This window comes from Poecile atricapillus, chromosome 26, assembly GCF_030490865.1.
Source record: "Poecile atricapillus isolate bPoeAtr1 chromosome 26, bPoeAtr1.hap1, whole genome shotgun sequence".
NCBI lineage: Eukaryota > Metazoa > Chordata > Aves > Passeriformes > Paridae > Poecile > Poecile atricapillus.
In genome coordinates this window covers 2,963,284-2,983,857 of record NC_081274.1, presented here as the reverse complement: position 1 = coordinate 2,983,857, position 20,574 = coordinate 2,963,284, and the positions used below count along the sequence as shown (strand labels likewise).

Here is a 20,574-nt window from a genome sequence, read left to right as displayed (position 1 = left end):
TGCATCTTGATGATGTCGTTCTATTTGGGAACGGCTGGAAAGAACGACAGGACTCTCAAGGGAGTCAGAACAGGAGAGAATCTCTAGTTTATTGCTCTAGGCTTGTCTTATAGACCAGATCGTGGAAAATACAGAAAGGAAACTCTTACTGGTTAGTAAAGTACTACATTACCATCATTAGTCAGTGGGGCTCACCACCCCCCTGACCCTCTCCTGCAAGGAAAACCAAGGAACAGACAAACAGCACCTGCAGGCTGTTTTCTATCTTTGAGGATTGTTTGGAATCCTCCCATGAAATTCCCAGGCTAGCTATCAGGCAGGGCTGGCAGGCCATGGGCCTACACCCTGCTCTAAATCTAGCCTCCACATGATGTTTAATGTGTGTGCCTTGAGAAGACAGCAGTCCTCTTTCTTTCCACAGTGCTCTGTGTACATGCACTACTCCAAAAGCATACTTTGAGCCAGTCCATATGTTTACCCTTTTCCCTTCACTTAATTCTAGTGTTCTGGTTAAGGCAACCAGTTCTGCCCTCTGGGCAGATGTATTTGCTGATAATGCTTTTGCCTCCACTATTGTACTGACTGTTGTTGCCTGGGGTTCCCAGAGCATCTTCCTCTCTGCCTTCTTCTCCTCCATTTGTCTAATGCTTGGGCATGAGAAGTCTGGTTTGGGGGGAATAACAAGGGGTGACCACCTGGGATTCAGGGTTCCTCCTGCCCAAGTCCATCTCTAGAAGTCATCAGGTATCTTGTGTCCATGAAAATCTCCAAAGCATCAGGACTGAGAGGAAAAAATCACTCCTTGAGGTCCCCCTTCTGTGGGGCCCCCACTTTGGTGTCCCAGGGCTTCCCCCTCTCCAGGCTCATGCCTTCTCCGGGCTGCCCCTTCTCCAGGCTCCCCTCACTCCCGGCTCTCGGGGTCCCCCCTCTCCAGGCCCCCATTTCAGGCTCCGGGACTCCCGGGGCTCCCCCCTTTTCGCTGCTCCCCTCCCCCTGCCGGTACCGGGCATCTCAGGTCAGCTTTGGAGTCCTGCAAGATCCAAACATCGCTCTGCCCTGCCCGTGCCCAGAAAAAGGAACAGGGGTCCCCAAAGATACTTCGAGTGAGCTCCAAATATCCCTTCCCCTTCAAAGAAATCCTGCCAGGACGGCCCAAGACCTTCGGGGCGAGGTTCCCGTCCCCGGTGAGCTGCGGGATGCGGGGCCCGATGCTCCCGGCGCGAAGGGGCTGCAGATCCAGAGAGCGATGGACGCACGTGGGGCCTCCTCTGCTGCTCCTCTTGCAGTTCCTGCTCCTCCTCTACCCCTCCTCTTCCTCCCGCTCCTCCTCCTCCTTCCCCTCCTCCTCCATCTCTCGGCTGCTGGCGAGGAGCTCTGGGGTGAGCGGAGCGGGGCCGGGAGGCGGTGGGAAAGGGCTGGGAGAGGGGGATGAGGGGAGCTGGGACAGGGGGAGAGGGGTTCTCAAGGAGGGGCTGCCAGTTAAGCCCAGGAGCCCCAAATGCACTCCGTGTCCTGGCAGCCCCTGGCGGCGCTGTGGGGGCCGGGCCGTGCCCCAGTGCCGGCTCAGGGGGTGCTCCAGGCTGACGTGCTCCACCTGGCAGCTGGAGCTGGGCCCGCATTGCCGGGGGCGGTTTCCAGCAGCACCAGGAGCTGCTGGCTCCAGTCCCCGCTGGGGAGCACGGCAGTGGCCAGCACGTGGCCCGAGAGCTGCTGCTGGCCCTGGGAGCAGCTCAGCTGGATGTGGGCAGGGGAGAAATCCATCAGGGAGCAGAGCAGGCGGCCGGGGCCGGGCTGGGAGCTGGAGGGCACCAGCGAGATGGACACGCTGGGATGGGCAGGGGGCTTGGGGACCCCCCAATGCGGATCTTCCTCCCCACAAGCCGCAGGGAATCGCTCCATGGATCGAGTGCTGCAGGACAGGGAACCACATTTCTTTCATCCCAAGCCCACCTTTCCCTCTCCTCTCTCCCCCTTTCTCATCCTTCCCCCAGTCCATTGACCCCTCTCAATGCAATTTGGGTTTCCCAGCACCTTCCCCCACACTTTGGGGGTTTCAGCCCTCTCTTTTTCCTACTCTTCTTCCACATCCCTTCCCAATCGTCCCTCCAATCTCTAACCCCCTCCCCCGTGCTCGGATTTGGGGGTTCCAAGACCCCCTGCTCAGTCTGTGGGTCCCATCCCCCCTTTCACTCAATTTGGGGAGATCCTAGCAGATTTTTTTCTGGGAGGAATCCCTGAGTTACAGGATTTTTGGGGTGTAGGTTTGAAGGGGGACAGCTCTGTCTGGCATTTCTTTAACCCATGGTCTGCTGGGGAAGCACAAAAACGTTTTCCATTCCCATCCTTTCCTTGTTTGGACTGGTTCATGAGCTGCTTTCTTGTTTCCTTTGGTATCTGTTCTCATCTATTTGTCAACAGCAGTTTGAATCATTTACTTTTCCACAAATTCTGCCTCCTTCTGCTAATAGATAATGTGATCCCATCCCATGGTGAAATGTTGTGTTCCTCATCTGAGTGGATTGGTTGGGAGGAAAGTCAGGAGGTGGAGCTGTGTGGTTGGGTGTTATTTCAATGGTATCCTGTAATCTGATTATCCCATTGAAATGATAAATGGTTTCTCTGGTATCTGATATCAATTTGTTTGGGTTCCAGGGTCTGGTCCATGGTGTTGCAGGATTTGTTCTGGTGGTTGTTCATCTTTTCCCCATTTTTGGGTGCTCCCTCCAGCCAGGGCTGCATCAATTGTCAGCTTTTCTCTCATTAAATCATCACATAGTTGGATTCCCAACTGATTTCCCTGAACTTGTGGTAGCAAATAAACCCCAGTGGTCTGATACACCCTATATAACATAGACAGAGACAGCACATGTTGGAGTGGGGACAGGGATGATTCTCCCCCACTTGTTTTAGTGAAGTTTTCACAACATTCCCTATTTTCTGTTTTCCTTTGCATCTTAACCAATTCCTCTAGCAGAGTCAGATATCCTCACAATGGGCTGTGCCTTTAACTGTGCAAATTCCATCTGTGCAAGCAGGCAGAGCTTGGGCTGAGGGGCAGAGAGAATCAGCCCAATTCCTCCTGCAGGCAGGAAGCCCCTGGGCCATTGTGCAGGCTTTGGGCCATCAGTGTTAATTTGCATTTCTAAAGCTCCTCTCCTGGCTGCCTGGAACAAAGCTTCTCTTCCCAGGAGGCCATGGGATGACTCACATGTGGCCACTCCAAAAGTGACATTTTTGAAGAAAAAAATGCTATACTATCTCTTTACAAGTTAAGGGGGTCACCTTTAAAGCTCTTAGTTTTTAAAACTGAGGCATAAAAGTGAACATTCAAAAATGCATACCAAAATTTTGCCATCGTAACAGCCACGCACACACATTCCCAAAAAAATCCAAAGCAATCAAGATATTTTCTACTTCTTGCCCTAAGTCTAAAAACTGATTCTCCCAACCCTGGCCCAGCACTACCAGTCTGAGTAACAATATAGAAGTAGGATTATTAAAGAAAAGCATAATAATGGTGTAGTCTTGTCACCAAAACTGCGAGATGAATAAAAACTCTCCAACAATATAAAATCAAGGCATGACTTGATTCTGGCCAGGATGTGCAACAGAAATCATTAATTCCTCACTTTGGCTGAGTGTGCAGAGAAAATCATTCCAAGACATGTGAATTTAATAGATGTTTCCTAAACTATATACAGTCTGAACCCATAGAAATCCATTGGTTTAATGTTCATTGGTTTGAAGGTGTGGAGTTGTTAGGATTTGGTTTCCTGTGGCACCCGGATTTCTGTGCCTGTGATGTGAATTAGGTGGGCACTCCTGGATTTCCTGCTCAGCCTTTTCCAGACCAGGTGTCTCCAGCTGTGCCTGGGGCAGTGTCTGGGGGAGATGTTGGTTGATGTTTGCTGCTGGGTGTTGATGTTTTGTTGATGGTCGTTATCTTGGTGGGGAATCTTTTGGGCTATTCCCAGTCTGTTGAGATGTTAATTTCATCTCTGCTGAGTGGTGGAACATCCCTTAAAATAAACATTTAAAATTCCTTTCCCCAAGGCAAAGGCAAACCTGGTGTGACCAGAGAAATAAGATTTGAAGCCATTTTAAAGTTGGTCTATTTTGGCAGCAGCTAATCCCAGGCAGGGCAGAGTGTGAGTGGAATTGAGAGGCAGAGTGGAATTGTCCCGGTGCCTTCCCCAGCAGCTGTGGCGAGGGCAGGCACAGAAAGGGCTGAAGCTGCAAGAGTGAGAGCAAGGATTGTCCCGCAGTGGCTGGAGATGGCAAAGGAGGGTGGCCAGGCCGAGGATTTGAGCAGAGGATCTGTGGGCAGGCCCAGGGGCTTCCCCTGCTGGGGAGCCCTGGCTGCTGCTGCGTTGCCTTCAGTGCAGGCTCAGGGGTGGCCTGTTTAATATTCCCTTCCAATTCAGATTTCTGAGTCTGGAAGAGCCATGGCTGGGGCATCAATCATTTTATTTTTTCATTTTGTTAAATTTTGTTCTCTTTCTTATGTCTACTCCCTAACATTGAGACTATCTGGGGGAAAAGAAATCCACACAATGTTCTGGCTAGAAGAGAGAATCCTCAGTCCAGCTCCTACAATTCCCTGTTAATTGTAAGAATTGCTGCAGCTCCTTTTTAGTCCTGGGTAACATTATTTCTGAGATTCCCTGGACCCTCTCTGAGTCAATTCACCACAGGCTTTCAGTCAAAATAGGTCTCAAATATTTAAACATTTTCTCTTCCATTTGCACTTTTTTCCCAGATACTCAAACATGCTTTTTAGCTTGAAAATGAAGCAATTTCACAGAGGCTTCCTCTACCTCTTCATGTTTTTCTGACTGGATGAATTCATCCACATCCTGCATTAAGCCAGTCCCTGAGGGTGAGGTCAATTCCTTTGATATTTCCTGCAAGGCTTGCCCCAATCAGGCCGGTGCTTCTGTGCATCCCTGCAGAAGGACCATCCATGTCTTGAGCATTTTCCCTTCTACCTCTTGTTGCTAGCCCAAGGCAGAATTGTGTTTGCATCCTCTGGAAGTGGGCAGATCCCCAGAAAGCATCTTTTGCATCAAGTTGTGAATGGCAGCAGTGTGAGGAGGGCACCTGGTTGAGGATGGTGTAAGGATCTGAGAGTGTGGGGTGCCTCGGTTTCATCATCTTATTTCTTCTTCTTGGGTCCTGCAGCATTCTGTGGATTCCATTGGATTTCTTGTTTGGCAGGATAGGAGCATTCTAGGGAGCCATCCCTGGCTCCCCAAGCCGTGCCTTGAGCAGGACTCCCAGACAGGCTGTGAGCCCTTCCTTCCCTCCCTTGGAACAGGGGATTGCTTTTCCACAGCTCTTGTCCTGGTTGCTTGAGGGAAATTTGGAGAGGCTCCATATCTAATTTTGCCAATTTCCCTGGGGCTGCCCACATTTCTTGGTTCACTTTAGCCTAGGCTCTGCCAGACATTTGACACAGAGGTTCAACAGAACCAGCCTCTGTATCACCTTTTGCAACATTAATCTGAATTCCCAATTTAGTCATCAAATCCCTTCCCAGTAAATTACCATCACAATTGTGAGCACATAAAAATTCCTGCATTTCAAACCCATCCCCCACATCTGCTAATAGTGGCTGAATAAAACACGCCCACTCATCTATCCGACTTAATGCCTTAATTATTAAAATATTCCCTAACACCTTTAGGTGTAAGATTCTGAGTGGATGGAGAGGCCCCTGTGTCCATCAGGAAAGGTCTCCTCTGGATCCAGAGCCACCCTGAATGTTCCCAAGGGCTGCAGTGTGGTGGGTCCCTGGTGGAATGGGAGCTGTGAGACCGCTAAGAATCCGTGTCCATCAAGGGCTGGACTTGCTGGTGCTGAGGGTGCTCCTGTCTGTGCTTGCAGTGTCCTTGTGCCCTGCAGCTGGAAGGCTGATTCCTTGCCAGGGGCTGTTTGGGTGGGCTGTCCCCTGGCCAGGAGGGCAATGCCTGTGCCAGGTGCTTGTGGCTGAGGGTGTCCCCTGGGTGCTGGGGCCCCCTTGGGCCCTGGGCTTGATCCCTCAGGGGCTGTAGGAACTGTGCCATGGCCTTTGCCTTCAGCTTGGCCTTTTGCTCATCCCTTGCTGCATTCAGCTGCTGAGCCTTTGGGAGCAAGTGCTGCAGGGGCTTCTTGTGGCCCTGCTGCAGCCCCCCTCAGTGCCTGTGGGTGCTCATCCTGTGGCAGCTGCTGAGCTTTCTGCAAAATCCTTCCTTTCTGCAGGGAGCCAGCACAAAATGCTTAAAAGATCATCTGGATCCTTGCAGGTCTAATCCCCATTTCTGAGCTGTTCCTTCCTGGTGCTGGCTGTGCTGAGGCTCCCCTCCCCAGCCCGTATCCCAGAGCCGGTCCCTGTCCTGCCGCAGTGTCCAAAGGCGGCCCCCCCGGCGGGCAGGGCCGGCAGCTCCACGGGGCCGGGCAGCGGCCGGGGCGTCCCGCAGCCTCCTGGGGGCCGGGGGCCACTGCCGGCCCTGCCCGGGGGGTGCTGGGGTCAGGCAGCGCCCGGCGCTGAGCCCCGGCTGCCCCACAGCCCCGGCCCGGCCCCACAGCTCCCCACAGGCCCCCAGCCCGTGCTCCCGGTGCCGCAGCTCTGCGCCCGCTCCTGCCGCTCCCAGCTCAGAGAAACCCCCTGAAATCCTGACCTCCTTCTTTTCCTGTCCTGGAAAACTGGGATACAAAGGATCTGAGTCAGCTGGCAAATTCTGAGGATAAGACCCTTCTGAAACACATCCCAATCCTCAGTATTTTTCTCTTCCTCCTCTTGTCCATCATCCTTTTTCTTACCCCATGGATTCCTCCTGCTGCTTCTTGGCTTAAGCACATTCCTGCACACTCCCCTTCAGCCAATCCCTTCCCAGCACACCAACACCATCCATCCCCTTTTGTCTAAATCCCTTCTGGACTTCCCTTATTGCCCCCCTGGCTGTCCATGTCCTTAATTCCCTCTGGGAGAATGTGCAAACGACCTCCACATGCTCCCAAGGGACCCTTGAGAGATATTTTGGGATCCTCATCCCTTTGGCTGGGACCCCATTGTGGCTTTCCCTTTTGTCCCCTCCCTGGGTGCCCTGCCATGTTTACTCCCCGAAGATCCCACTGGAGTCACTGCTGAGATTTTCAGTGCTCTCTCCCTGCCGACTCTTGAGAGCCCCCCTGATCCGTCCCTCGTCTGTCTCCTGCTCACTCTCGGGTACCCAATCAATCCCCGGTGCCGCCGCCAGCCGAGGGAGCCGATCCCCCAAACTGGGTGAGGCACCTTCAGCTGCACTCAGTGCCCGCCGGCCCGGACGGTGGAAGGAATTGCGGAGGAGCCCCAAGGTGTGTGGAAAAATTGACATCCCCAGAGGTTTCTGTCCACAGGGAAGACAGAGGAGTCCTGTAAAAGTCATTTCATTCATAAAAAAGGGTTGATGCTATGGGACATTTCCCATGTGGTCTCCAATTGTTGGAGGACACAGCCTCCTTTTCATTCAAAGTTTTCCGGCCGCATCTCCCTCTCCCCATTGGCTGAAGTTCCTAATGCACCTACTACATACCCCCTTAATATGCACCATTTTAGCTGTAATTTTGTATAGCTAACAGTATTGATGGCTGTGTTAAGTGTTTGTTGTTCTTCTGGAAGTTGATGAATTTAGCAGGACCTTGGCTGAGCAGCAGTCTGTGTCATCAATTAATAACATTTTGTGCAGCTGATGGCTCCTCCTGTCACTTCCTTATGTCCACGTCCCTGGCCCTATGTGCAATGAGGTTGACGGGATCAGTTTGTAAAGAGCCTTTGTTGTTGTTCCTTTGCTGGGGTTCCCCCGTTTTGGGGCCATCCCCCCTGGAGCAGGGTGTCCCCCCTTGGTGCAGGCGCAGGGCTCAGGCAGGGCTGAGGCAATCAGAGCGCGCGGCGCTGATGACTCATCAGTGTCCAGGCAGAGCCGCAGCTGCCAGCGTTCCCCAGCTGGAGCCCAGCTGCGCCCCTCCCCCCCGGGCCTTGGCGCCCCCCTTGAGGGGAATTTGGGGAGGTGGGAGGGGGGAGCGCCAAGGCCGGGCCCCCCCGCGCTGTGGTGGCGGGAGCGGCTGCAGTGGGGAGCGAGTGCGGGCGGAAGCGGCCGAGAGCCCAGCGCTGCCCCAGGCCGAGCTGGCCCAGCTCCATCCGTGCCCCTGCGGTGGGATGCTGTGGGACTGGGGGGGAAGAGGGAGGCGGCAGTGGGTGCTGGGCCTGGGGGCAGGAGGAGAAGGGAAGGAGAAGCAGGGCTGAGGAACAAAACGGTGAAAATATGTACCTGGGGTTTTGCAGAAGGAGGAGGAGGAGTGTGAGGAAGAGTAGCGACACAGGAGAAGGAGGAGGAGCAGGGAGAGGAAGCAGCACAAAGTTCATCCCTGTATCTGCAGCTCCCCCAGCCCCAGGTTCGTTGCCTCCCCACATGCAGCAGGTGACCACAGTGGGCGATCCACGATTTTCACAGGTCTGAATCTTGGTGTTTCTGAGCCTTATTGTGCTAAATGTTGGTGCTTTGGTTTCTTGCAGGGGCTGAACCTTTCTGTTGTGCAGGGGGTTTTGGCTGAATCTTGTTGTTTGGTTAGTTTTTGATCTGTGTTTTGTTGTTTGGGCTGAATCTTGGTGTTTTTGAGGTTCTTACAGATGAAGATGCCCAATGTCTTTCTGAGATGAACCTGGGCAAGGGGGCATGTAGGAGACACTTCGGGGGTGGATGGTCTGAGACACGGCAGAGACCTCTATAGTCGAGTTAGATGTTAGTAGTTTATTTCAGGGCATGGGGGAGAGAGAGAGAGAGAGAGCCTGCTATGAGCCAACAGAGCGCAAAGCAGGCTCAGAGAGAACAATACAAAAGGGGGTAAAATATGAATACATGAGTTCAAGACTTTAAGATTGCTAAGAAAGAGAGTAACAGATCAGAAGTGAGAGAGTCGGGAAAAAGGGATAAAGAAGAGCAGAAAAAAGAGAGCAGCAAGAGTGTAGAAAGCCTGAGGCAAGAAGGCTAAGAGAAACAAGAGAGCTAAGAGAGAGTAGCAAGAGAGCCAAGAGTTATGAGAGACTAAGAGAACCAAGAGAGCAAAGAGAGAGAACTCTCTTTTACAATTACTTATGTAACCTATACATTGAATATTCTATTCCTTTACTAACCAATCTTTCTAAGTATACTAATACAGTAACATTTGTGTGTGACCTATAGAAATCACTGTTTTATCTCAGGGTCCTTCAGACCTTTCCTTATAAGGCGGGGAAGAGGGGTCTCAGCTTAGTTTTACTGGGGGAAAGAACGTGCTCTGGCATACCAGCCTGGTTTATTTGAATTATTCAAACCGTGCTTTCATTTGTATTTCTCCTTTAGCCTTTCTGGCCAAAGAGTCATATTTATAATTTCTTTCTAATTCTACCTTCCCAACAGAGGCACCCCCAGCCCAAGGCGCTCTCCTCTCTTTTTTTCCTCCTAACCAGGAATTTTCATTCCCAAATTTTGTCCAGATGGAAGAGGAGGAGGAAAAGCCCTGGAGATCCCGCACGAGGAGGGGCTGCAAACCCAGTCCAGGGAGCTGCGAGGAGGAAAGATCCCCCCAGTGCCAGGAACACGGCCAGAGATCCAGCCAGAGCTCAGAGCTGGGGGAGAAGCCCCACAAGTGCTTGGAATGTGGGAAGGGCTTCAGAAAGAGCTCTAACCTGATCCAGCACCAGAGGATCCACACTGGGGAAAAGCCCTACGAGTGTGGGGAATGTGGGAAGAGCTTCAGCCAGAGCTCCAAACTGAGGAATCACCAGGTGATCCACACGGGGGAACGGCCCTACGAGTGTGGGAAATGTGGGAAGAGCTTCACCAGCACATCTTACCTGATGAGACACCAGGTGATCCACACAGGGGAACGGCCCTACACCTGCTTGGAATGTGGGAAGAGCTTTGGGTGGAGCTCCAACCTGAGAAATCACCAGCTCATCCACACTGGGGAGAGGCCCTACGAGTGTCCCCAGTGTGGGAAGAGGTTTCAGACCAGCTCCGATGTCCTCAAACATGAGCGGATTCACACAGAGGAGAGGCCCTTCCGCTGCCCCGACTGTGGGAAGAGCTTCAACCGCAACTTCACCCTCACTCTCCACCAGCGCATCCACACTGGGGAGAGGCCCTACGAGTGTCCCCAGTGTGGGAAGAGCTTCTCACAGAGATCTGACTTGACCAAACACCAACGGAGGCACCAGTAAGGGAAGCCCTGCGAGTGCCCCGAGTGCGGGAAGAGCTTCGTGCGCTGCTCCAGCTCCATCCCCCGTGGGAGGATCGGCGTTGGATGATCCCCAGTGACCCCCGTTGGGCAGAGCCCTGGTGATCCGTGCTCCTGGTGATCCGTGTTGGGAAGACACCTGGCTGGGAGGCTCCACATCTTCCTGGCTCCCTGTGGGCACCTGGATGAAAGCAGGGGAATGAAAATCCAACAGGATACAGAATGACAATGGGAATTGTTGACTTTCAATCCTCTAGAACCTTTTGCCTCAGGAGCTGTGTGGGCAGAGAAAAGGGGGTGACACCAGGCTTGGGGGCCCCGAGGGGAGCACACATGCTCTGTGGGGGGGAGCACACGACCCCTGGGCCCCCCAAGTCACCTTCCTGCACAGGCAGAAGCTGAGCCCCAGTGTTGCAGTGCATTGTTTATTATATTTGATTCAATTACATTCTTTATTGTTAAGTTTTACCCCCCTCAAACATGTTAATACTTTGGTCCCAATCATGCCCTCCTACCCCATCTGCCAAGCCACCCTGATACCTGCCCCTTGTTACCGAATGTTCCCTGTTCCCCCTCCCATGAAGTTGTCAATCCTCCCCTGTGTCAACACCTGCCTGGACCGCCCCCTTTGGAATTCCCCTATTCCTCAGAGCCCCATTAGCCCATGTGCCCCACTCTCCTCTCCTTGTGTTCTCCATTGGTTTATGTATTATGTAACCCCGCCTTGTGCTCCTCCCCTAAGTCTTCCCTATTGGTTTATTATTTGTACACTCCCCTTGCTCCTCCCCCACACATAAGTTGCTGTACCCCTGTATCTTTTATCTCTCTTCCCTGGAACCTTCAAGAGAATAAATTCCTCTTGGAAACCACATGGAAGACCTCTCCCTCGTCCTTGCTCCTGCCCTCGATGCTGGACAGCCACTGCCATAGAGCATAAGCCCTAAGCTGCCCTGCTTTCCATGAGCAGCCCACTCTTGGCTGGGTGCCGGGAGCTGGCTGGGGAAAAATCCGGATCCGCGTCACCCCAGTGCCAGGAAGATGAAGCCCAATATGGAAACTCCAATCCCCGTCGGCCTCTTGCTGTGGGCAGCGTTTGACAGCATCCCAGGAGGGTCTGCAGAGGTCAGGACCCCCAAAACTTCTCACAGACCTCCCAAGCCCCTCCAAGGACCCTTCCAATATCTCCCAGCCCTCCCAGGACCCTCTGAAACCTCCTTTGGAGTCACTGATTTTAAAAAAATGAGGTATTTTAGAAAAACTGGAGACGTTAGATAGAGATAGGCCTTGCTGGAATTAGTTCGAGTTAATGATTACGTGAGAAGCAGGATTTGAGATAATGAATCTCAGACTTAGGTAAAAAATTCCTTTTCATTGTATGTTTGTTTAGATGTGCTTATAATGAGAGAAGAGAAACTGATCAACGGGTTCAGGAAGATCACAGACCTTACATCTGGAAACCCATTTAAAAGTCACAAGGAAGGAAATTGGAATTGTACCAAATGTCATTTGTAATGTCAACCATTGTAAAGGTAGAAAGGTGAGAGTGAGGAAGAGCGGTTTTCCTTCATCTCTTGATGACCCCTCCTCACCAAAACAACCCCCTCCTCAAATTAGGGAGCCCACCATGCAGGCATAGTGACATTTTAAACTCATTACAGTGCATTTTAATCCAAAGTGGGGAATGGGAAGTGTTTAGCATTATGCATATCTATTAATATTAATATGTATTAGTAATTTGGAAATTCAAGATTTTTAAATAAGTAGACACTGGAATCTTCTGTCAACTTGCAGTGCATATTAAGGGGATGACTCCTGCACTCGCCCAGTGCTGTGATTAAACATCCACTTTGTAACTTTAAACTGTTGGAGAGGTTTTTTCTCCATTAACAGATTGATATTGATACTGGATCAATATCGCTATTTTGGTAGATCACTGCCAGTCTCTTCCCAGCCTCCCCAGGACCCACCAGAGCCCCTCCTGTTCCTCTCAGGATCCCACAGCCCTCTCCCGATTTCTCCCCACTGCCCCAGGACCTCCAAACCCTCTCCCAGTCCCTTTCCAGCCTCACCAGGACTCATCAAGACTCCTCCCAGTCTCTTCCCAGCTCAACCAACCTCATCCCAACCCCTGCTTTCCAATCCCCAATCTCCTTCCAGCTCCTCCAGGCTCACTCAAATCCTTTCCAGTGACACCCAGCACCCCCAAACTCCCTCCCAGTGTCCACCAGGACCCCCAGAAGCCCATCCCACCCTCCCCAACATTCTTCAAACCCCTTCCCAGCCATCCTAAGCACCTGAATCCCTTCCCCAGTTTAAACCAGTCTATCTGTAACTCCCTCCCAGTTCCTCCCAGCACACCCCAATCCCCCTCTGGCCCCCCCAGTGCCTCCCCCGCTGTCCCCGGCGCTGTGGGGGCCGGGCCGTGCCCCAGTGCCAGCTCAGGGGGTGCTCCAGGCTGACGTGCTCCACCTGGCAGCTGGAGCTGAGCCCGCATTGCCGGGGGCGGTTTCCAGCAGCACCAGGAGCTGCTGGCTCCAGCTCAAGGGCACCAGCGAGATGGACATGCTGGAGGGCACTGGGAGAGAGTGGGGACACACTGGGATCAGCTGGGTGTGACACAGTGCCCGACCCGGTTAACTCTTCATCCACTCCACGGTGGAAGTGGGACACACCTCGCGAGCAGGATGACTCGAGGTGTGGCTTAGAGCAATGCTCTACAGCACTTAACAGCTGTCAGACACAGTGTGGAGGCAAGAGTGGGGGGAAGGTATTTTATATTGGGTTTGAGGGAAAGTTTTAACCGCCCAAGGGTCCAGGGACAAAAGACACAGAATACAAGCGTACAGCAATTTATATATGTGGAGGGTCCAGGGGTGGATACAAAACTTCAACCAGTGAGGGATATCCTGGGGAGAGGAATAGGACACATGGACCAATGGGGTGCTGTGGATTAGGGGATTTCCAAAGGGGACGTCCAAGCAGGGGGTTGGCATAAGGCAGGATTGACAGGGAACATTGGGGAACAAGGGGCAGGGTGGACAAGATTGATAGGGAAGGTGCTGGAAAAAGGGGTTGGGATACAATGATGGGCAGGGCAGGGGAGGACATAACTTTGGGTTAAACCAAGAAAGCAGGGGGGTAACAGAACAGACCACTTATACAAACAGCTTCAAACTTTAAACAAAAACACACCACAACATCTCCCCCTTTTCTGTTTAAAAGGAAGAGCTGTGGTTTTGGGGGATCCATTCTCATTTTGGCCGGTCCCTGGCTTGGCTGCAGGGGGGTCCCAGGGTGTGAGGATGGAGGGTTTGGGAGGGTTCCAGTCCTGGATACAGGGGTGCACGGGGGTCCTGCTGCAGCGGAATGGGAGTTCAGGGGGTCCCTTCCTCTGTTCTGGGGTTCAAGGGGTCCCAGTGTTTGAAAATGGAGGTTCAGGGGGGTCCCGGTGCCCAGAAATGGGGGTTCTGGGAGGTTTCCATTCCCAAGAATGGGGGTTCAGGGGATTCCAGGTTCCAGATAAGGGGGTGCAAGGGTTTTTGGGGCTGGGGAAGGGGGTACAAGGGGGTCCCAGTGCCCCGAAATGAACATTCAAGGGGGTCTCTGTGCCCAGGAAGGGGGGTTCACCTGGAAATGGAAGCACAGAGATTCCCCATTCCCAGTGTAATAAATGGAATTGGTTTGTGCTAACTAAATTGCAGCTGTTATTAAAGTCGTTATTAGAAACTATCAAGAATCAGTGTTTTAAAGCAGATGTACCCCTTTGCAGATGTTGCATGTCAAAATTAAGGCACAGGATGTAGTTTAGAAGATAAATGGTGTCTCAAGACCAAAATGGCCTTGAGATGGACAAAATTAGGATGAATCTAGGCATTGGGCCTAAAGATTAGTAAATATAAGAGTAATTAGTAGACCAACATAACACAACGCTTAGTACACACATGCAAACCTGTAAGGTTATCCAAAGGACAATGAGGAAGAGGAGAAGCCTTCGCCAAAAGACCCCCAAAAGAAGACTGAAGACCCCCTAACAACAAGTGAAGCATGCGCCATTGAAGAAAGGTGACGTGAAGTCAGCAAAATCAGAAATAGGAGGAAACTTACGGGAAACATGAATGAATATTTAGAAGCATACAGTATATAAGTTTAGCTTAAAGTGCTTTATTTTGTACGTGAGGTGAGGTGAGAAGCACCCCCTGTACCCCAGTCGGTTTTGCTTATGCCTTAACCATCTGTAACCACTGCCCAATTGTATGCACATTGTAAGAGACAGGTTTGGGAATCAAGAGAGGACCCAATGTGAGTTAGTTGCTTTTTCCAAATTTATTACAATCTTAGCTACATTTTTATAGTATTTTGAAAAGCTAACCTGCGATCTGTATTCTACTATGATTGGATAATTGCTATTTTTCATGCATTAATTTCTACATTTCTATTGGACCAGCTCATAACACCCAAGCTCTATAAGATACTTTTTAGTAAAACTTGTTAAGATACATTTATCAGATTTCTCATCCTAAATTCTTATTCTTCATTGTCTTATTAACAATTAGTCTTCTTCGTTTCTTTGATACAATATTTTGCCAAGGACTTATGCTAGCTCAAAGTCAGGGTTGTGCAGGCCTTCCAAGGAGCTATGGCCTCAAGAAGAGAGCCATTCTTCAACAGCACATATATATAGAAATATATATACCTGAATATATTTACTAAATTGTATCTTTCTTATTAAATTGTATTCTTTTACTAAATTGTATTCTTTTATTATTTTGTTTCCAATTTATTAAAGTATTTTATCAATTAATTAGATTGATTGTTTGGAAATTTGAAAGTCATTTATAACACTACTTATTTCAAACATTATGTAGACTATGTAGGAATGAAAAAAACCACCAAACTGCAGCAGGATATCCACTGTGCTTTAGGTTCTTCTTATTGAGATTCTGCAGGGTGAGAATATTTGGCTCATTCTGAGAACTGATAACATTTTTTACCATTCAAAATTAGATCTGCTTCTGTGAGTACCACATTTCAAAAACCCAAGCCTGGGAACCTCTTTCTGTTTTTCTTCTGTCCCTGAGCAGGTAACGGGGATCCGGCCCCTGTTGGGCCCTGGCGGGGCCGGGCCGGGCTCTGCTGCAGCGCTGGCCCCTCCCGGGAATCCCTCTGGGTCCCGTTCCCGGGGGGCCGAGCCCTTCCCGGGGAACCCGCCCAGCCCCTTCCAGCGGCGCTGCCGGGCCGGGCCAGCCCCCGGCTCGGCTGAAATTCTGCTGCCACTGAGTTTCTGCAGAAGCTGCCGGGCAGGGGGAGCGGAAGCGGCCTCTGAGTGCTGGCCTGGCTGCTGAGATCCCAGTGCAGCCACGGGAAAATCATCCAGCAGGAACAGCTCCGGCAGCTGCCCCAGCACAGAGCGAGTAACCAGCCACAGGCCTGGGCAAGATATTAACCCTTTCAATACACAGATGAGACCTACAAACCTTGTTCATCTCTCCAGGGACAGAAAAGGACAGACTAACAACACGCAAAAAAACAACATAAAAACATCAAAGTCAGTAAAAAAAAAGTCAAACCTCTGATAGAAAAAAAAATGGAAAAATGTAAATTAAAACGAAAATATTCTTTTAGTAAAGCCATAGAAATAAACAATGATGTATGAAAATATCTCCTTTAATTAATGAAAAAAGTATAAAAAAATATTCAAACTGTAAATCTAAACAAAAACATCCATTAATGAAACCAACCAAATGTTAAAATAACTGTAATCCCATAAAAAGTTTGAACAGAAAAATAAATAAAAACAATAAAAAACCTTTGCCCCCAGGGAGAGAAGAAGAAAACTTCTGTTCCCAGAGATGATCACAAAAACAAATGAAGAAAACATTTGCCTTCAAACAACTCATCCTTAAAATAACATCCCATGAATTCATAACCCATAGACACACCTCTAGGAGGGCTGTAAAAATGAGAAAAACGTCACAATAGCAAAATTTCTTCCCAGACAGCTGCTATTTGTAAAAATAAAAAACCACAAAAAACCTGTTCCTTGTAAAAAAGTCTCCATGACATAACAAAATCCAATAAAAACTATTGCATAATTAATACTGTTTTAAAATCACAAGTTTTATCTCGACAATGTCAGATAAAACAAAAAAAAGTTATTCAGGGGGAGGAAAGGTGTTCTGAAAGTTTAATTCTGGTTTCTTATTCTTGTACTCCGGTTAATGAAGTTTCTTTATTCCTTCTAAGTTTTAAGCCTGTTTTGCCCTTCTCCTAATCCATATCTCACAATGAGAAATGAGTAAGTGCCCTGGAGATTTCAGCCAGCGCTAAACCCACCACATTATTTACTGCATTAGCCAAAAAACTCAAATTAGCGAATCTCAGCCACTGCACCAGGCTGAAGCTGAGGATCCCCAGCCAAGCTCAGAGGGAGGAGAACACAGCATTTGTGGGATCCTTTCCAGTCTGACTTGCTTTAGCTGCACCCTGGGGGAGGAGAGAGCAGGAGAAGGGTTGGCTGAGTCCTCTCCCCTCTGCCTTGCCCTTCTCTGCTGGATCCTCAGTTCATCCCACACCCACCCCAAGACTCCATCCCCATCCTACTGGTGCTGATGGGATTAAAGGAGATAAAGAGGAGATTAAAAAGATAGAGAGGAGAGAAAAAGAGAAGTTTAAATGCAGCTTAAATATGAAAGAAATGCATATGTTAGTGACTGCTGAGAGTTCAAAGGGAGCTGAAGGGTTTGTGAAGGGACAGGAGCCCGTGAAGGGCTCAGGAGCTGCTGCTGCTGCCGGGAGGGAGGAAATGCACCAATGGCTCCCAGCAGAGTCTGTGCTTTGAGGCTCTTTCCCAAACAGCTGCAGGAGGGAAAGCAGCTGAGTTTGGAGGAGGAGTTTTCTGCTGAGGTTTCCTGTTTGGAGCTGTCACAAGCTTGAGCTGCTCAAGGGAAAGGCGGCTCTGCTTCCAGCAGGGCCCAACTGCACAGGAGCACAACTTGGTTCCCTGGCCCTGAGCCAACGGGCAGCAGCAGCTTCTGTTCCCTCCTGGCTCTTGTGTCATTTCCAGCAGCACAAGACACACCAAGAAAAGCTCCTCCAGAACATGCCATGATCAACACAACCTGATTTCATTGCATGAAGGAGCTCTGACAGTCCCACGGGCTCAGGTTTGTTTGTCAGTGAACAGAGCAGGGAAAAGCACAGACACATTCCCTGCACAGGGAATTCACAGGAGGAAAGTGCAGGGCTGGAGGATGTGCTTGGATACAACGTTCCCACGGCAGTTTTGGGGATAAAATCTTCAGGAGAGAGAAAAGAAAAAGTCCTACCAAGGGTGGGCTGGGGAGGGCTGGTGCTTCCCGGGAGGCTCCCGAAGCTCAAGAGGACAAAGCCCAGACCTTGTCCAAGCTCCGAGCTGGTCTGAGCCAGAAACCAGGGGGTGGCAGAGCCATTGCTGCTGAAGGGCTTCAGATTGCCAAAGCTAAAGTGTCCAGTATCAAGGAACAACTTGAGGTTACGGAATTCCCAGTGCCCACGTTCCATCCCCTCATTTCAAGCTGAAAGTGGAACTCCACTTGTGACTCTGCTTTTTAATAATGAATGTCAAACTTCACAAAATTCCCTTAGAAAGACCCCAGGAAGGTTCACACTGTGAGAGCTCACTCGAGGCAGCCCCAACTCCTGCCCTGGTTCAGTCCCTCTCAAGCCCACTGTGCTTTCCAACTGCTTTGCTCCAGCTCCTCCCAAATCACCATGAATTCCACTGAACTGAAACAAATCCAAATCCTCGTGGGTCGGGACAAGGGCAGGGAGAGGCCACTCAGGGATCACCATCAGGGGCACAACAGCCCGACATGGGGAAATGAAATGAACTTAGGACTGAGCAAATCAGACCAGGAGAATGAGGATTAAAATCAATCTTGAGAAACACCTCCTCCCGCTCCTGAACTTTTCTGTCCGGGCCGCTGCTCGCGGGGCACAGAGAGGGGCCCGGTCGTGTCCCTCCAAACCTCCCTGGGAATTACCCCAGAGCCCTCAGCCTTCCTTGTGCCCTTCCCCGGTGCCCCTTGTCCCTCCCAGTGGCTCCCGTGGCTCTCCCGGTCCATCCCAGCCTCTCCCAGTCCATCCCAGTCACTCCCAGTGACCCCGCTTCTCCATCTCGCTCCTCCGGGGATCTGCCGCCCCTCAGCCAATCACAGCGCGTCTCTCTGATGACTCATCAGTTGCCGGGCAGATCCACAGAGCCGAGAGCCCCGCGCTGGACTCGGCCTCCCAGTGCCGCGCACTTCATTCCCAGTCCCTCCCAGTGCCACCACAGTCCCTCCCAGTGCCACCACAGTCCCGCCCAGTGCCACCACAGTCCCGCCCAGTGCCACCACAGTCCCTCCCAGTGCCACCAGTCCCTCCCAGAGGCCCCAGAGTCACTCCCATTACTTTTTAGTCCATTCCCATTCTATTCCGAGTTCATTCCCACTTCACTCCCAGACCTCCCCACTCTCTTCCAGTGTCCCAGTATCCACTCTCATCTCTTTCAGTGCCACCCCAGTCCCTCCCAGTCCATTCCCAGTCCCTCCCAATGCCACACCACTTTTCACCCATCTCTCCCAGTTCCTCCGCAGCTGATCCCAGTGTGTCTCCACCCTCTCCCAGTGCCACCATCGTGTCCATCTCGCTGGTGCCCTCGAGCTCCCAGCCCGGCCCCAGCCACCTGCTCTGCTCCCTGATGGATTTCTCCCCTGCCCACATCCAGCTGAGCTGCTCCCAGGGCCAGCAGCAGCTCTCGGGCCACGTGCTGGCCACTGCCGTGCTCCCCAGCGGGGACTGGAGCCAGCAGCTCCTGGTGCTGCTGGAAACCGCCCCCGGCAATGCGGGCTCAGCTCCAGCTGCCAGGTGGAGCACGTCAGCCTGGAGCACCCCCTGAGCCGGCACTGGGGCACGGCCCGGCCCCCACAGCGCCGGGGGCAGCGGGGGAGGCACTGGGGGGGCCCAGAGGGGGCTGTGGGATCCTGAGAGGAACAGGAGGGGCTCTGGTGGGTCCTGGGGAGGCTGGGAAGAGACTGGCAATGATTTACCAAAATAGCGATATTGATCCAGTATCAACATCAATCTGTTAATGGACAAAAAACCTCTCCAACAGTTTAAAGTTACAAAGTGGATGTTTAATCACAGCACTGGGCGAGTGCAGGAGTCATCCCCTTAATAGGCACTGTACGTTGACAAAAGCTTCCAGTGTATATTTATTTAAAAAATCTTGAATTTCCAAAAGATGAATATATATTATTACTAATACATATTCACAATTCTAACACCTCCCATTCCCCACTTTGGATTAAAATTCACAGTAATGAGTTTAAAAAGTCATTCTGCCTACATGATGGGCTCCCTAATTTGAGGAGGGGGTGGTTTTGGTGAGGAGGAGTCATCAAGAGATGAAGGAAAACCGCTCTTCCTCACTCTCACCTTTCTACCTTTACAATGGTTGACTTTACAAATGACATTTGGTACAACTCCAGTTTCCTCCCTTGTCACTTTGAAATGGGTTTCCAGATGTAAGGTCTGTGATCTTCCTGAACCCGTTGATCAGTTTCTCTTCTCTCATTATAAGCACAGCTGAACAAACATACAAGTAATTTTTTACCTAAGTCCGAGATTCATTATCTCAAATCCTGCTTCTCACTTAATCACTATCTCTAACTAGTTCCAGCAAGGCCTATCTCTAGCTAAGATCTCCAATTTTTCTAAAATACTTAATTTATTAAAATTAGTGACTCCAAAGGAGGTTTCAGAGGGTCCTGGGTGGGTTGGGGAAAACAGGGAGGGTCTTTGGAGGGGCTTGGGGTGTCTGTGAGAGGTTTTGGGGGTTCTAAATCTGGCAGATGCCCCAGGGATGCCGTGAAACACTGCCCACAGCAAGATGCTGATGGGCATCAGGGGCTCCTTGTTGGGCTTTGTCTTCCTGGTGCTGGGGCTCAGCTTCTATCTGAGGAAGAAGGTGAGGGGGGTACTGGGGATTGTGTCCTCCCTCCCCCAGAGCGTGTGTGCTCCCCTCCAGGGCTCCCACGCTCAATGTCACTCAGTTTTCTCTGTCCAAAGAGCTCCTTGAGGCGACGACAAAAGGTTCTTTAGGATTGAAAGTCAATAAATCTGCTCCCCACAAGGAATTCCCACTGTTGGTCTGTTTCCCAATGGATGTTCCTGCCCCGATGTTCACCCAGGGGCCCACAGGGAGCCAGGAAGATGTGGAGCCTCCCAGCCAGGTGTCTTCCCAACACGGATCACCAGGACCACGGATCACCAGGGCTCTGCCCAACGGGGGTCACTGGGGATCATCCAACGCCGATC

General features: G+C 51.0%; 3 pseudogenes; 1 reads left to right on the top strand and 2 right to left on the bottom strand.

The window, feature by feature from the left end:
- Positions 1-20,574, top strand: part of LOC131588521 (zinc finger protein 850-like) — a 497,145-nt pseudogene that overhangs the window by 344,244 nt on the left and 132,327 nt on the right.
- LOC131588505 (zinc finger protein 208-like) overlaps positions 1-20,574 on the bottom strand; it is a 911,601-nt pseudogene that overhangs the window by 789,966 nt on the left and 101,061 nt on the right.
- LOC131588510 (zinc finger protein 850-like) overlaps positions 1-20,574 on the bottom strand; it is an 88,119-nt pseudogene that overhangs the window by 66,744 nt on the left and 801 nt on the right.